Source organism: Podarcis gaigeae, assembly GCF_964106915.1.
Source record: "Podarcis gaigeae genome assembly, chromosome: 3".
NCBI classification, from domain to species: Eukaryota; Metazoa; Chordata; class Lepidosauria; order Squamata; family Lacertidae; genus Podarcis; species Podarcis gaigeae.
Window position 1 is genome coordinate 101350550 of NC_139680.1, and position 18338 is coordinate 101368887.

Sequence of the window (18338 nt, forward strand, 5' to 3'; positions counted from 1 at the left end):
TCAATTCCTGAATGGCAAAACTTCACAATGCGGAGTATGAATTAGAAGGGAGGGGTGGGGGGTGGGATGGTGGAAATAAATGTGGGTGCAGAAGGGTTTTTTGTGGTGGTTGGGTTTTTTCCCCCCTTCTTTTTTGCAACAATACCAAACTGAGCCTTTGAGAGAGGACAACAGACGGACAAAGGCACGGCGGAAATAGGAGTAACTTTTGGAGGCCCTCATAGCTCTTGTCAATAAGAGTTAGTGCCATAATGGTAGCATTGGCCCCTCTATTGTATTGCAGAACCGTTGTTTGTAAGCTGTTTTATTTTATTTTTGAAAAATAAAGCCATAAAATGGAACATTTTCTTCTTGCCTTTGTCTGGAAAATACTGAATTGGACCAAATGTCCTCCTTGTGTGTTTGCTGGATGGTTATTTTTTATGTATATATAATCATTTACAACCTGCATGAAGAACTTACATTTCACCTTCCCTCCCCTCTCTGAAGAATAGGAAAGCATACTGAGCCAGACAGATGTCAGGCCCCTGTTTTAAAATTTAGCTTTGTTTACCCAACAGAATGGAATTCATTACGATGCAAAAATGGCTCAATTTTGTGACCTCTTTTTTTTCATAATCCAAAGTGTCGACAATATCAAAAAGCTCATTTGAAGGTCACAGGTTTATGTATCTATTCTCTTAAGTGTTTCAGAAAATTTATATGGAGAATGCCTAAAGTGGAATATGTGCAAACATAGTCTTCATTGTTTACCCTAACCTTGCCATTATTATCAGATAGACAGTGTGTAGGAAAAAAGCATTAAAAGCTATTATGAGCAATGGAATTTCCCTCCCTTTTCTTACCAGAAGACTTTTCATTTTAGCCCCTGATCTGAAAAGGTCACTTTTTCATTCTTTGCACTTGGTTCTTTTTATAACTTCTATATTTCAAGCATGGGGAGGGAAAAAAATCTTTGGTTAAACTATTTTTCATCCCTGCAAGTAGTAATTCATTTTATTGCATCTGGATGTTTTACATGTAGTTCCAGTCGGCATTTTGATGACATCGGCAGCTATAAAAGCCGAAAGCAAGGTGGGGTGTTTGTTTGTTTTAAAACCAGGTGCCCCCCGCCCTGCTTGAATAATTTAAAATTGGCAGAATTAATAAATCGTGAACTTCTGCCTAATCTGAAGATGTGAAATGATTTAATTTTGTTATATATAGTGGCATATGGTTTGACAGGCCAGCTAATATTTAACTGTTACTTAATTCCTCCAGTTCTCTGCCTTTTGTTAAAGGAACTTTCCTGGCTGGATCTTGTTGCTCCGGTCCATGCTAATTGCAGCTTGCATTATATTACAAATGGCTTTGTAAAGAAAACTATACCGTAAACCTGGAAAGTTGCATGTTTCTATTTGCACAAACTTGATGCACTTATTTTGAGAGGGTCATTGCAAAGGGAAGCTGTATAGGCCGTAAGAATGTCCCGTATAATAAGCTTAAACAGAACCTTTTGTCAAGCCCAGTATTCTCAGGCCTGAAAATTAGGCCTCCTTTTCCTAACTGCAAGCTGAAGTGGTTCATTACTGCGGCTTCCTTCGCCGGGCCTTGGCCCAGCCAATCCCCCCCAGTACTCAAGGTCTGTAACTTCCTTAAAAAGGAAGAAGGAAAACAGGCTACACAAAGGTCTTGTTAGCACTTCCTATGCGAAATTAGCAGCTTTCTAAAAGGTACAACTCCAATTACCTCACATAGTGGGGACGCACACAAACCCAACAAAGACTCCAGTCTTGCAAGTGACATTCTGTCTTTCTAGAGTTACTTCCCTAATTAGGAGTGAAGAAGGCCTATTCTAGTGAGTGCATCTATTTACAGTGGGGCACAATGCTTTAACTTGAGCGTCTTTCTGAAAGACCAGTGTTAAAAAACACAAGTGCTCTTTTGGCAAAGCTGTCTATGGAGAAGCACCACATTCCTAACGGTTACACCCTCTACAGAAAAAAAGAGAGAGAGATTGAGAGAGAGGGAGAGGGAGAGGGGAAAAAAAAGTGTAGGTCCTTCTACCATCAAACCCGCCCCACCACCGGTATTGTTCACACTTCAAGATTCGTTTTAGACAATAAAGCTTCTGCCCAGTGAGCGCTGGGAATTACAGTGGACAATGGAGGAGGCATTCTTAAGAGTGTCTAATGATGGGGGGGAAAAGAAAAATATTTATTGCTTTTGACAGTTTCACAAGGGGCAAAAATCCTTGTCATGGTTTAAAGTTTCCACAGCTGTTTGGAGGGGAGGGTGGCGCCTACGGACTGGAAACAGTTCGACGTCTTTGTTTAGCAGGCCAAGCGCAAAAGGGGCCAAGCTGTGAAATTAAAGATGTAAGTTCATTAAGGTAAGAGAAATTGCGCCAGCGTGGTTGTTGGTACAGGTGTAAGCTGCGGGTCAAGATGGCCCCAACCTATTTGCATATTGCTTGCTTGACATGGGAAGATACCTTTTTCTGAATCCATGTGTAGAGATATATATAGAGAAAGGCTTTATTTCTATATTTATATGTTTATATATATTTATTTAGCTCCCTCTTTTTTTCTATAGGCCCCTTTTCACTATAAAGGGCCTCAAAGAGGTTTACAAAACAAGCAACAGAATAAACACATGAGCCAAATAAGTAGGCATTTAAAACAGATATAGATACAGATATAGATAGGCACTTGTACCTTGGCAGATAGTGGTCTACATGCCATCCACTTTCACATTCTCGTTGAGAAATAAAGCAAGTTTGTCCTTGCTTCCAAATGCAACACATCTGCATTTGTTCAGGAACACATCCATCCACCCATCATTCTTTTCCACCTCTGTTGCCTTTCCCATAGCCTAATTTAGATTGTAAGCGCCTTGTGGGAAGAGACCTGCCTATTATTTATTTGGCGTGTAAAAACTCTGTAAAAGCATCACATAGTTGCTTAAATAATTAATAGTGTTGTTGAAGACAATTAGGAAACAGACCCATTTGCACAGATGGGTTATCTATCTGTCTATTTGTGTCTATATGTCTTTCAGTGTATTTGTCTGTCTGTCTCTCTGTCAGTATCTATCATTTCCCCCACATGGTTTTATCACAGATTTTGACGGTGACACTTCCTTTGCTCTCTTATCTCTCATTAAAAGTTGTTTTGAAAATCCATGGTTCTTGCTGCAAATGAACCCAGATTATTAACATTTATTCCATGTGGGGCTTTGTTTTGTTTTGTTTTACCTCAGAAGACTGCAGCTTGTTAAGAGGAAGGTTGTTAAATTGTTCTGTTCTTCTCCACAAGGCTCATAGCAAGTGAAATTTTCTTTAAAAATTAATTTCAGAAAGGAAAGTGATCACGCTCTGTAGCTGCAATGCTGCTGTAATGTTCATGCTGCCTATATGATCCATACCCAGGAGATAAAAGTAAAATCTGTGCCTAAACTCATCCAAATGGAAGGAACTGACAGCAAAGTCTCAAAGCATGCTTTTAAAAAGTAAGTCTCATTGAAACACAGAGTTGTGTTTGATTCTGAGGCTATAGATCACTTGCATGTGATGATGTCAGTGTGATATTTAATGTGCAATTAGGCTGTAAAGTTAATTTTAATGCTCGTTTTCAAATAAGACAAGTAAGTCATTATCATTACATTTTGAGAGCTTTAGGTTGTAATCCTAAAAACACTTAACACAAAGTAAACCCCACGGATACAGCGGAACTTGCTTTTTTTTGTAAACATGCAGAGAATTGATTGTGCTACATGTTTCATTTCTGGATAGAGAGAGAGAGGGAGCGCATCATGGATGCAGAACTGAGAGAGTATCTAATTTCATCATTTTGCGAAGCAGTGGTTTAGATAAATGACCTTTTGCACACAATTGTTTTGCAGAGGTCAATTTTTAAACTATTGTTCAGTTTTGTACCTGAGAAGAGAGTGCAGTTTAAAGCTGATGGGCTACTTTTCTGCAATTGCACCCATATTGTGATGCTGCATCGCCCTTGATAGAAAGAAACGTCTGTCTTGAGACAGTGGCATAGCCTGCTTGGAACACTAATGTCCACATATCTATCTGCCGTTCTCTCATTCAATTTTTAGCGCGTGTGAGAAGCTTTTAAAAGGCAGACTTTTCTATAGCAAGGCTTCCTGATTCAGGCATTCTGCCTCTGTTTCGAAGCCAGGTCTGTTTTGGATAAGTGCTTCATTGTCTCTCATTCTGTCTTGGGCAGAATATTGAAATATTTATCTTGGATTGGGGGTCTAATTCTGCTCAGCAGACATCAGTCAAAAGTGTTCCATTGACTTTGGGTTGCAAGTTGATCTGTCCTGGGTTTTCTCCCCATTTATTTCTCTTGAGCAAGATGCCTTAGGAAAAAAAGGTGGATAATCTTCAGGAAGTGGGGAACAACAGCCTTGCTAATGCACAGGAGAATCTGCTGTTATCAAAGAGTGGTTTTTCTTCTTCTTCTTTTTGCTCAGACACAAAATAATTATTCTCTTTCCCCCCTCCCCATCCTTCCCCCCCCCCCTTTGGCAACAAACAAGCAGAGAAGCTGATGTCTTTGCATAAGAGAACTGCAGCAGCGACTTGCAACCCTACCAGTCAATTTTTTAAAAGGTAGGCTTAACACTCTCTTTTTCATGTGTGAATAATGGATTCTGTTTTGCTACATAAAGAATTATTTGAAATGGTGCAGCCGAGTTAAAACATACATCCGTTTAAAACCAATTTAGCATTTGCATTCAGAGATATTTCAGATGCCCCATGTTTTATGCAGCTTTCCACTCCTTTTAGCAAAAGGTGAGCTCTCCAAATGATAATTTGGTGTATTTGAAAACATGCCCGTAGAATGGTGTGAGTCTCTTTATTGAGTTATTAACATTTCATATCTGTCCATATTGCTAGCACTTTCTTTCATGCTTTAACTATTTAACCGATCTGTTCTATTTTAAAATGTACAGCAGTGCTCAGAAGCATTAAATATCAGTTATTGTCAAAGGTTTGTGTTTGTATTTTGTTTCATTAAAAAAACAAACAACATGGAGATGCACCTTTTACTAACAACTGCAGTCAAATAAATTACTAAGACCACCAAAATGTAACACACCAAATACTAATCACAAGTTTGCAGTAAAGAACACTACAAGTGGAAGTATCACAATACAGTACACTGTATTTGCAACTTGTAAAAAAAGCATAATCTGATGAGAGAGAATTTGCAATAAAGGAACTCTTATTACACAAATATATATTTATTCAAGAAAGAGAATATTGTTTACCTTGAAGTGTGTGCTTTTTATCCAGTATTAATTTACCCAGAAAAAGAGGAAAAATATATTTCCAAATGTATCAGAATGTTGAAGATGTTGCTATCAGTTATTCACCTAGCTGATATATAAATATAGGCTATTACTGCTTAGATGTAATTCCAAGTATAAGCTCAGCCCTGTGATGCTACCTATATTTTAATATTTCTATTCAAGCAGATGTAAAAAATGACATTGAATGGGTAGACATATGCCCATGGACAACACAATATTTACAGATTCAGAGAATCTCACCCCATATAATTTTAGAAATATGTGCTGGTGTAGCTAAAATGGATAATTTTTGACAAACATCCCATTCTTAAAAAATATGTACCTGGAAGTAAGATTCCATTAATTTCAACTGAATTTAGGATCACAACCAAGGTAGTGTTTTAGAAATGCCTAAAAGTAGCCATTTCAAATACTCTTACATAATTGTATTAGACTTTTTAACAATATCATAATTCTTAATAAATTGTTATTTCCTAACAAACTTTAGGCTGGGTTTTTAAAAGTAACACCCATTTTCCCCCTGTCAATGTTGTTAACATAAAAACATTAATTTTATTTGCTCAAAAACTATAAGGTTTCTTTTTTACAATTGATGGAATTCAGTCTGAAACAATTTTTAAAAAAATTGTTCCCTTGGGAAAATATATCAAACTTACAGACCAGTCCTAGAAGGAAAAACCACTTTGTCTATGACACTTACTTCCAAGTAAGTGTGCAGAGAAAAGAAGTGCCCATTTCTGATTTCTTCTAAGTATACAATTAATTCAAATGCAGTCACTAGGAGGGTGTATTTGCAGTGGATATTTGGTTTGGGGTATATAACTGAATGGCTGGGAAAAACTTTTAAAATGCTAAATTATCACCGCTTTGCATATATGTATATATTTGTGTGTGTGTGTGGAAAATACTCTCATTAAAGAGGTGGACCACGAATCTGAAGAAAGTGTATGAAGTGTAGCATGCAAAACTAAAATGCACTTTCCAGGTAAATAAAATTGGAAAATGTGCTTACAAATTCTGCTGTGCTGCATTTTTTCTCCTGCCCTCTGCAGTTCTGAATTTCTTCTGCTCCTATTCTGAGGATTAGCAATTTAAGTTATGTATTAAACATATCTGGCAAGCTCAATCTAAGAGTCATTATACATGTTTTAATAGCAAAAAATGTGTCATTGCCAGACACAATTTTAATATTTCAAGATATGCTTCTTTCCCTTAATAGCCTGATTAGCAAATTTACTTGGAAGGGTAGTTTTAAGATGCATATTGTGGCCGGCAAAATAAATATCCAAGATACTTCCCCCCCCCCCCACCCCTTTTTTTAAAAAAGGTTTTTTATGCTTAAACAAATTTCTGCAAATCAGTGTGTATTTATTTATTTATTTATTTAATTAAAGTCTTTGCTAAGAATATGTACAAAAACTTTGCAATGTACACTATATTTCCAGTCCCTAATTTGAAGGCCCTGGATAGATTATTAGGCCTTGATCCATGAAAAACATATGCACTTATCATAAGTCATGGCATGCTGGCATGGTCTTGAATATTTGAAAAAAGAAAATAGATATATTTGCTTTTCCATAAGTAAATAAGGCATTTCCATCGTGAGCAAGATAACTGTGATGTCTTTGTGGTTTGGTGTTGTGCCACACCTAAGAATTATTGTTGTTGTTTTTTTTACATGCCAGCTTCAAAAGATCCCTTCCCTTGATCCCTTCCCTTGACCTGGGAAGTCACAACAGGGATCTGTCTATCTGTTCAACATCCCCGCAGCTCTGAAAGATGTCATAGGTTAGACCAGGAATGGGAAACTGTTGATCCTCATGTGCTGTTGGACTCCAACTCCCATCAGCCTCATGAAGCATGGCCAATGGTTAGGGATAACAGGCGTTGTAGTCCAATAACATCTGGCAGTCATAAATTCCCCCATCCCTAAATTAGACCTAAACATTACTGCTAAAAATGGCCCCTTCGTGTTGACGTCACCTCCAAAAATGTAGTCAATGCATAGTATCTGATGGCTTTACGTTGTCTATTTCCCTGCCCAACCAATGTGGATGAGGAAACTCACATGATGGTGAAGCTGTGTCATGGAGATGTATGGCAGAATAGAGAGGGAGAATATGGAGGTTGCTTTTTTCACCAGCATCACACTAGTGCATGCAATCTGTCTTTCTGGGTACATCAGTGGTCTCAGCTTTATCACTGTCAACACCCACCTTGATCTAGTATAAGGTGAAATTGGATTCCTGGTGGCTCTAGCTCACAGGTGTGGAAGATGAGTGGTAGAAAAGTCATGTTGCAACTTGCATGGCTACGAGGTTGTTAGAGAGACAGGATGGTTCTTTGGGTCTGGGTTTTTTCAGTCTAGAAAAATGGCAGGCAAGGGGGAGACATGATAGAGCTGCAAAAATCTGAGTATTGTGTGAAGGAAGTGGATATACAGAAGTGTTTCTTCCCACCTTTCTTTCTCACAACACTGGAACCTGGGTTCAGCCACAGAAAGTGAATGGGGAGAGATTTGGGACAGGCAGAAGGAAGTACTTCTTAACTCACCCCATAGTGAAACTATGGGATTTGCTACCAATAAAATGTAGCAATAACCACCTATAAGGATGGCTGTAATAGGAGGGGAAAAACAAGTTCATGGAGCATAAAGTGATCAATAGCTACTAGTCATGATGGCTAAATATTACTTCCAGTGCTATAGGAAGTGATAACAGCTGCTAGGAATCATCTGTGTGGAGAGTGCCATGGGAATAGAATGCTGGATTAGATAGGCCTTTGATTTGATCCAACAGGGCTTATGGGTTGCAATTTAGCAACCCGTGTCTCAGTAAGTATTCGGGTGCCATAAATTAGGTTCTCACAACTTGTGACCAATCTTACAACTTGGACTCAATAAATCTTACGTTTTGACAGCCAGTCTGGTGCTTCAAGAAGGATGGGGACGTGAAGCACCAAATATATCACAAAACAGAGAGAGAGGAGGCAGATTATATGTTGAAAAAACAACAGTGTAATTCTATGCATGCCAGAATTAGAAGACGTGTCTACTCCCAGGGAAATGTGCATAAGTTAAGGGCTGCCATATGTCCGGGTTTTCCTGGACACGTCAGGGAATTTGGGCGGAAAATGGCATCTAGGCAGATTTTCGGCAAATCGGAAGGAAATAAATGTCTGGGGAAACGCAGACATGTGGCAAAGGGGGAGATAATAATAATAATAAATTAAAATTTTAAAAAGGCCAAAAACTTTGCTTTTGGGAGGAGATGTTTTTCACTTTTGGGAATATGGCAACCCTAGCATAAACCCAAATGCAGCCCAAAAGTACTGTTCCTTTAGGCCAGGACTGAGGAACTTGTGGCCTTCCAAGCATTGTTGGCAGCCCTAACTATTTCTGAACCATGGACGTACTAACATCTAGGTTTCACATCCCAGCATTAAATCATTATGTGTGTGCATGTCTATGTGTGCATGTGGACCAAATATATTTGATGTATTTGAAAATAATCACACAGAAAGGAAATTGACACCATAAGTCAACCTTGGCCAACCTGGTGCCCTCCATACGTTTTGAACTACAACTCCCATCAGCCCCTGTCAATAGGTGCTGATTGGGACTGTTGCGAGCTGTAGTCCAAAATGTTTTATTTTTTTAAAAAAGAGTGCCGCTCTACAACACAAATAGTTTCAAGGTGGCCTGCAGATACACATGGAAGGCACCAGGTTGGTCCAGGCTGCCGTAAGTATTCAAAAAATGTATGCTATCTCTCGTCACACACCACCCTTCCTCTTTATGGCAGTCCAGTCCATTCAGAAATTTCAGAATTATACCTTAATTGTGCCATAAAGGTGAGGCACCATGGTGGCCGCCACAGCAGAAAACAGCTCCTGAACCGAGCCAGAGTAAACGGCTCTGGCTGGCTGGCTCCTGGGCTGCTAGGACTGCTGCCGCCTGCGCCGATAGGAGAGAAGAATCGGGGGCGCCCGGTGCGTCTATCAGAGGAGCCGAACCCCCCCCCTCCCCATTACCTTGATCAAGCTGGGCACTCACCCAACAACCCAGAGGAGCTCCAGGACCAGGAGGACCACGGAGCTAATGCGAAGAGGGGGAAGGAAAGGGGGAAAGAGAAAGAGAGAAAGAAAAAGGAGTCCCAACCTTACTGTTGCTGCTGCCATCGCTGCCGCTGATGGGAAAGAAGAGGAGAGTACGCACCACTGAGGAGACTGCGGGAACCCCAGAGAAGCCCTCAAGACACAACCCAGATGGGACACAAATGACTGCCTAATCCAGACGCTCTGTAAAAGCCACCAGTCAACAACGCCTGTGCAGCTCAGCAACATCCAGGAACCACCACCGCCACCACTCCAAATCACAACACCCTCCTCCCCAAGAGGACATCAAGCAGTCCTTAAACCAAAAACATCAGTGAGACTGCATTGACACCAACCAGGGAGATGGCAAACATCACTGAGAACACAACACACACACCCCACCAAGATGAGAATGACACAAGAACAAAACAAGAACTGAAGGAAGTGAAAACAAGACTAACAGAACTACTGAAGGTGTTTAGTGACCTGACCTCCAAAGTGGAAACTCTAGAAAACAAGAACCAAATACAAGAAAGAATAATAGAGGAGTACCGAGAGAAAAACACACGTGTGAATAATAAGTTGGCTGAACTAGAAAGCCACCTGGAAAGAATAGAAACGGAAAACACAGAAATGAAAATCAAACAAGCAGACCTCAAAGATTGCGGTAGATGCTGCAACATCCACTTCTGCAACTTTCCTGAAAAAGTGGAGGAGAAAACCCCAGCAAACCTAATTGTTCGCTGGCTGAAAAATACTATCCCAAACCTGGCACTCAAGGTAGATGACCTGGGGAGGGCTCACAGAGCCCTAAAACCTATGCCGAACCCCCCCCCCCCCAAGAGACATCATTGTAATAATAATAATAATAATAATAATTGTGTGCTTCACACCCTACAAAAAGAAAGGTATGGAACAACCTCAGAAACTCAACCAACCTTCGATATGGAGACAACCCAATATTGGCCTTACAGGATTTATCTCAGGACACCCTAAATCGGAGGAAAAGCCTACGCCCATGCACCCAGCATCTCCAACAAGCAGGGATCAAGTACCGATGGGGCTTCCCCTTCTGCCTCATTGTAACAACCAACAGAGCACAACACATGGCTACCAACATACCCAACGTTGGCGTCACAAAGACGCTTAACACCGTCTCACTGACCACCCCCTATTGCAAACGACAGGGAGGACGGCCTGCCCCTGAACCAGGCCCTCCACACCAGCTGAGACTTAGAACCAACCGACTAAACACCAGAAGGCCCCCAAAACCCCAAAAACACCTATATGACTACATATAGGATACTCTCTATAATTTACCCCCAACTCTTTAACCCAAATCTAATCCTAATCCCACTAGTCCCCCACCCACAACACGCTAGGTCAGTGCAACCCATTGGTTCGTTAAACAACACAAAGTTGGGCCCACAGGTAAACTTTGCAAAGTCAGAAGCTATGTGCTTCAACACCCCTCCTCACACCCAAAAAGAACTCACTAATGTCACCAAAATAAAACTTTGCCACACCAAGTTCAGATACCTAGGGGTACAAATAACCAGAAACCTCAATAAATTGTACCTCCACAACTACAAGCCCCTGTGACAACAAATGAACAAAGACTTAAAGAGATGGAACAACATGAATTCCACTCTTTCAGGCAAAATAGCCATGATCAAAATGATCACCCTCCCAAAATTAACCTACCTATTCCAAACCCTCCCAATCTGGATTCCCCCAACCCAACTCCGCAGATGGCAGAGAAAACCACACTCTTTTATCTTTTCACATAAAAACCAAGAATAAGCCCCAAATACCTGCACCTCCCCACCTCAGAAGGAGGATGGGGAATCCCCAACATAGAAGCATATTACATTGCCAACCAAATACGCCATATAATCCCATATATACTAGAAGATGAGACAAAACCATGGATACACTTAGAGAGGAACACAATTGAAAATACCTACACCACAGCATACCCACTCCTACCAAACTAACTAAGGAAAATTCCCACAACATTTAACAGGTACACACAGACCATGCTCAAAACATGGAAAACAGAAATAGGCAAACTATCCCCAACCCCATCCCCAATAATTCCCCATGTGTACCACCCATTATTCCACCATGCAGCACAAAACCTCCAGATAAAAACCTGGCAAACCAAAGGCTTCTATCGCCTAATAGACTTCTATAAAAATAACAAACCTTTGTCAACACAAGAAATACAGGACAAACTATAAGACTATAAGATACCCAAATGCCTTGGTTAGCACAACACCAATTACATGCCCTCTTAAACAATCCAGCAGTAAAATCAGCAGTAACTAGGCCCCTGACAACCTTCGAAAACCTTCTCCTAACAACAAAGGGACACGGTAAAGGGATGGTATCTGCAGTATACAAAATACTACTCCAAAATCCCACGAACCTCCTAGACACAATCAAAAACCAATGGGAGGATGACATAGGCTATGAGATTAACCCCACTCAATGGACCAGAATGTGGTCTAAACCCCCCCCCCCCTTTAAATCCATATCAACGAAAAGAAAAGAATTCACTCTGAAACTCACCTACAGGTGGTTCCTTAAAACCCAGAAAACTATGTAAAATAACTAAGCATGTATTAGCATTCACCCCAGAATTGACCCTACTAAACATCTTCCAAGACAATAATGCCCACAAAGAACTCATAACCCACCTACTTTCAGCAGCCAGAAACATCATAACCAGACACTGGAGAGACCAGTCAGGAGTAAGCATGGACCAATGGTACCAAATAGTATGGGAAACAGCCTTACTAGAAAAATTAACTAATAAACTAAAACTGACACGGGGACAAATAGAAGAAGATGCCTTCACCCCGGTATGGCTCCCCTTTATCACACACACAGCCCAACAAGACAATGACAAAAATCCACCAACAACATACAAATCAAGATGGCTAACCTGATCCAAAACACCCACCCACCCCACTCACACATGTAAACAAAGATCACCACAACCAATCACAAATAAACAACCACACCCTAGGCCAACCCCAACCTCTCTCACCACCAAAGGAACACAAGTGAACAGCAGAGAACCTGCACAAGCAACGCTGACACAAAACCCCACATATATGAAGTAAAATAGAAATATCGCCACCCCACCCCCACTCACCTTTCCCCCTCTACCTCTTTCCCCCTTTTCTTCCTAATGTCTCAACAAATGAAACTGATCTGTAAAAAATGTTACTTGAAAAAAAGAGAGAGACATTGCACATACTTTTGTAAACCAAGAAAATCTTTAATAAAAATAAAATAAAATTGTGCTATAAATGTGTGAACCCTCCGGGAGATAATTCATAGACTTGTACAGGAAAGAAGAAACCATCATTTGTAATCAATATCCAATTAATTCCCTAGGCTTAACAATTTCCGCAATGATTAAAAAAACCTCCTGCACTAGAAATATTGTCTTCAGATAGCCCTACTGAGCCCAGGTTTTCTGTAGGACTGACCACTAGAATTATAGCAACTAAACACATGAATAATGCTGCATTCATCTGTCTGTCTGTCTGTCTGTCTGTCTGTGTATCATCTATCTATCTCCCATCAATTTATTAGTGATCTCCCCACCACCTACCACTGAATTTCTGTTCAGTTCGCATTTAATTAAAACTTTCTGAACAATATTGAAATAAAATAGAGGCCACCCTTCAAAAATTGTACTTTTAATAGATTTGCTGTTCAGTTCTCCAGCCAAATAAGGTGTGCAGACATGCCCGTACTAGGGTAAAGTGTGCAAATAAATGCATAGGTTAGTGAAAATAACTCACAAAATGCATCGCAGTAAGGGAAAATTGCTTTTCAAAAATGTGTGCCTTAGCCAAAACTGCATGAAAAGTGTGTTCATTAGGGGGAATGTGCACGAAAATGTTTATAAATTTGTATTTGCAATTTAACCAAAATTCACAAATTCCTGCGGAAATGTTGAGAACTGAATTCAAGACTGGAAAAATTAGAAACAGGCATATTCGTCATTCCCTGCTCTTAACAAAAATAGTCAAGATTTTGAAATGTAGTACATGCCAGCAAATTAATTTTATTGTTTTATTCATTACTCAGATTGCTAAAACAGGGCAGATTACAGCGTAGAAAAATAAAGTGGTGCCATCACACTCAAATGATGAAAGCAGGTAAAATATAACAAATGAAGTTATCATCTGTAACTCTGGACTGTCATAAAACTTTGACAGAGAGTCCCATCAATGCCATCAGACTCCTGCAAAGGCAGAGGTATGTTTTCATTTGGCACCTGAAGGTGTGTCAGATGCAGTTGCCAAACAAGGCCGTGCCTTGTTTACAGGTAAAGTTTACAGGTTAGCAATGTTCTTAGGCAATCTGGTAAATAGTATGTACAGTATACAGTGTACACGAATGTACAGTGAGACATTGGTCATCTCTGCTGTATTGAATGGATGCAGCAGATCCTGTATCATAAGTGTTTTTCAGTGAAATGAATGCAGCTTAGTCATAGATTCAGGGTGGGGAAACTCCTCCTCATTTGGCACTCTGTTTGGTCCCCAGGCTGCCCCCTGACTTTCCAGACCCCAGCCTACTATACAAAGGTAAAATTAACATTCATTGCTCCATCCACTTTGCCTCTGGCTCTGTCAGGATCCTAGAGCCCTCCCAGCTCCTTCCCAAAGCTGGGAAGGTGCTAACTAGACTTAGGGGAGGAAGTGGGAAGAATCTAGCACCTTGCTTACCCAGCTCTGGGAAAGCAGTTTGAGGCCTGCGGAGAGGAGCCCCTCAAATGTTGCCAAGGGCTGCCCAAAATGCCTTGAGGGTTGCATTGGACCACCTTGTGCTATGGAATTGTAGGTGATCAGAACACGAGTCAGCTGTGTGGTATGACTGCAAAAAGGATGGGCAAAATTGTAGGCTGCATCAATAGATGCAGAATTAATGGAACTTTGTTCTGCACTAGTGATATATCATCTGAAGTACAGTGTCCAATTCTGGATCTTGCAGTTTGAATTCTTCTGTGCAAAGCTTGTAAACTGCGCGTGGGGAACCTCTGGCCTGACACAGATCCCAATTTGGCCTTTCCCCCAAACCACACCCACCTACCCTATACCGGACGTCTTATGTGATGTCATGTGTGATGCACTCAATCACAGAGTCGATCCATGCAGAGAGCAGCTTTGCCAGCCCTATGTTTGGTGCTTTGCCAAGCAAAGGGCGGCAAAACCCCATGCGCTATCGTTCCCAAGTGCCTGGCAGCCAACTGGCTATTGAGTCCTTGGGAAGTGCTGCGCAAGGGACACCTGGGTGGGACAAACCGCCTGTCAGTCATCTGACATAACGATGCCTGGTGATTGACAAGAGAGTTGTCCAGCCCACCTGTCAGCACCAGCCTATGGAGGGTGAGGACAGATAGCAATCTGGCCCATCAGGCCAAAAAAGGTTCCTTGATCTGGACAAACTGGAACAGTTTCAGAGGAGTACAATGAAGGTGGTCAGTGGGGGGAAAGTCCCATGAGAGGAAAGCTGGAGGAACCAGGTATGCTTAGCCTGGAAAAGAGAAGAGTGAATGTTCAGGTCAATTCTGTGTCCAGGGCAGCTGTTTACCAGCTCCATCTGGTACGCAGGCTGAGACCCTATCTGCCCATGGACTGTCTCGCCAGAGTGGTGCATGCTATGGTTATCTCTCGCTTGGACTACTGCAACGCGCTCTATTGGGGCTACCTTTGAAGGTGACCCAGAAACTACAAAAATCCAGAATGTGGCAGCTAGACTGGTGACTGGAAGCGACCACCGAGACCACATAACACTGGTCTTGAAAGACCTACATTGGTTCCCAGTACGTTTCCGAGCACAATTCAAAGTGTTGGTGCTGACCTTTAAAGCCCTAAACGGCCTCGGCCCAGTATACCTGAAGGAGCATCTCCACCCCTTTCGTTCAGCCCTGACACAGAGGTCCAGTGCCGAGGACCTTCTGGCAGTTCCCTCATTGTGAGATGCCAAGTTACAGGGAACCAGGCAGAAGGCCTTCTTGGTAGTGGCACCCACCCTGTGGAATGCCCTCCCACTAGATGTCAAAGAGAACAACAACTAACACGCTTTTAGAAGACATCTGAAGGCAGCCCTGTTTAGGGAAGCTTTTAATGTTTGATGGACTACTCTAGTTTAATATTTTGTTGAAAGCTGCCCAGAGTGGCTGGGGAAACCCAGCCAGATGGCGGGGTATAATAATAATAATAATAATAATAATAATAATAATAATAATACACTGGGTTGAAGAAAAACCTAGTCATAATCAGTGCAGATCCTTTGAAATCATTGGGGAGGGGCTATAGCTCAGTGGTCCCAGCTTCAGTCCCTGGCACTGTAAGGTGGGGTTGGGAGAGACCCCTGCCAGCACTGGGGTGCCTGCCTGACGTCTGCCTGGAGGGTGTGTGTACTGTGCCCCATTGGGGTAGTGGTGGTGGAAATACTCGGGGGGGCATAAAAATGGGGGGGCCAATGAAGGTCAGTTGGCGGGGAGTAAGAAATGCCCCTATTTTCATCTGAGGAATGTTGGGAGGTATGTCTATTAAAGGCATGGGGCAGGCACATATTAATAGTCCGTGTGGGGTATCCAATGTTGATCAGACCCAAAGCAGATCCATTGAAACCAATGGACTTTGGTGCATTGAGTTCAAGGGGCCTACTGTGATGTTGTTGGATATTATTGAATAGTACCATGGAATGGGTACCGTAAATTCTTAGAATTTGTTCGAAATCTACAGTATTTATTTCTGAGGTTGGTCTTCAAATGCACAAATCATATGCAGTCTTTAGCAGGAGAATGATTATAGCCGTAATGGAAATTCTCAGTGTGGATTTGAACGTTATTGATGTCTGAGTGACAAAATACTTACATATAGCATGTGCCTATGGAGTTGCCTGCGTGATCTCTGAATCCAGACTGCAGAACTGAAAACAATCAGAAAGGAGCCCTTTCTTCATGACGTACTGTTTGCTGTGTTAAGTGTTGGCTTATTTATGCGGAGTTTGGAAAATCTGCCATCGAGCAAGGGGCCATCCATCAGCTAAGGAAATGAAAAGGCATTTGGGAATGGGAATTATAAGGACACAGAAAGAGACACGCACAGAGAGAAATAGACAGGAGCCAGTCTCTTCTAAGTTCTTAGTTTGGGCACCAAGTTAAGACACAAAAGCATTTGCAACAACATTGTGGGAAGAAAGAATAAAAGCGAGGCTGTACAGCCATTAAGGCAATTAAGGAAAGATTAAGGTTGCTTTTTGTTGAAAGACCCATTAATCAATAGGCCAGAATTCACAGCATGTTGCAAAACATAAGTCTACAAAAAAAAAAAAGAAGGAAAAAAAGGAAGAGGGGGCAGGGTGGGGGCACAGACCAAACCACTGGCCCCAATTCAGAGTTCCTCTTGAGAAGCAGTGGACTGTGTATAAGCTGCTGCATTCAAGGATCAGCTCTGATAATACTGATCACCTCTCTCTCTCTCTCTCTCTCTCTCTCTCTCTCTCACACACACACACACACACACACACACATTCTCTCTCTCTCTCTCTCTCTCTCTCTCTCTCTCTCGGCAAGAGTGTGGCAGTAGGGATACCTGAAGCCACACATGCACACCCAAAGGAGATAAGAATTTAATGCTACCAATTAGTGCTATGACGAATCTTGCCTTCAGATTTCCAGATGATTTTTTGTCCCATGTGAAAGAGGCTGGATTCCTCTTGTCTCTGCCTCTTTCTCAGGAGGCTTGAGAAATTCACAAAATTTGCAGTTTACACTTGCCTTACACATGACGTGGCCAAGCGGGTGTGAGTAAGTGAACAGCCTCTTTCATTGTGCAATTATTTCTTGGCACTCTGCAATCTTCCCAGCCCACACTTCCTAAAAACTCCATGATGTCCATGTTCGCTGCGCTTTCCTGTGAGTGCATGTTGGAAGGCTGAAGGGTGCAGACTGCAAGAGTGCGGATGGGTAGAATGCACTCACATAAGGTTAGACAAACCAAAATGCTTGTTTACAAAGCTATTGTACTACCAACCTTACTGTATGCTTGTGAAACATGGACCACTTATAAACGCCATCTCCAACTCCTCGAAAGATTCCATCAACAGTGTCTCCAGAAATTTTTACATGTCACTTGGGAATACAGGTGAACTAATACCAATAACACTAATACTGGAAGAAGCAAAGATCACCAGTGCTGAAGCAATGATTCTTCAACATCAACTTTGTTGGACTGGTCATGTTGTTCGGATGTCTTCCAAAGCAACTACAGTGGTACCTCAGGTTCAGACACTTCAGGTTACAGACTCCGCTAACCCAGAAATAGTACCTCAGGTTAAGAAATTTGCTTCAGGTTGAGAACAGAAATCGCGCAGCAGCGGTGTGGTGGCAGCGGGAGGCCCCATTAGCTAATGTGGTGCTTCAGATTAAGAACAGTTTCAGGTTAAGAACAAACCTCCAGAACGAATTAAGTTCTTAACCCGAGATACCACCGTGTAATGCTGGAAAGTGTAATGCTGGTGGTCAACAAAAAAGGTTTAAAGACAAGGCAATTTTTTAAAAAATGTAGTATAAACACCAACAATTGGGAAACACTGGCCTGCGAGTGCTCCAATTGGAGTACAGCGTTTACCAAAGGTGTCATGGGCTTTGAAGACACTCGAACTCAGGACGCAAGGGAGAAATGTGCTTAGAGGAAGGCACGCTTGGCAAATCCACACAGTGATCAACTCCTGCCCAGAAACCAATGTCCCCACTGTGGAAGGATGTGTGGATCCAGAATTGGCCTCCACACTCACTTGCAGACTCATTGTTAAAACCGTGTTTATGGAAGACAATCTTACTCTGCTATGAGTGATTGCCAAAGAAAGAAAGAAAGAAAGAAAGAAAGAAA

At 41.6% G+C, this 18338-nt stretch overlaps 2 long non-coding RNA genes across 4 annotated transcripts in view; one reads left to right on the forward strand and one right to left on the reverse strand.

Annotated features, from left to right (window-relative positions):
• Positions 1 to 2267: 2267 nt before the first annotated feature.
• LOC310842231 lies at positions 2268 to 17675 on the reverse strand. Its single transcript, XR_014563020.1, has 3 exons — positions 17225 to 17675; positions 16320 to 16490; positions 2268 to 2341 (listed from the first exon to the last, which is right to left on the reverse strand). It is a non-coding gene; the product is annotated as an uncharacterized lncRNA (long non-coding RNA).
• The window catches only part of LOC310842166, a 48314-nt gene continuing 32243 nt past the window's right edge, over positions 2268 to 18338 (forward strand). Inside the window, exons 1-2 of one of the 3 annotated variants that reach the window (XR_014562953.1) lie at positions 2268 to 2371; positions 4540 to 4609. This is a non-coding gene — a long non-coding RNA (uncharacterized lncRNA). Of the gene's footprint in view, positions 2372 to 3250; positions 3490 to 4536; positions 4610 to 18338 lie in introns of those variants that run through there. The other 2 variants (XR_014562954.1, XR_014562955.1) reach the window with 2 other exon arrangements.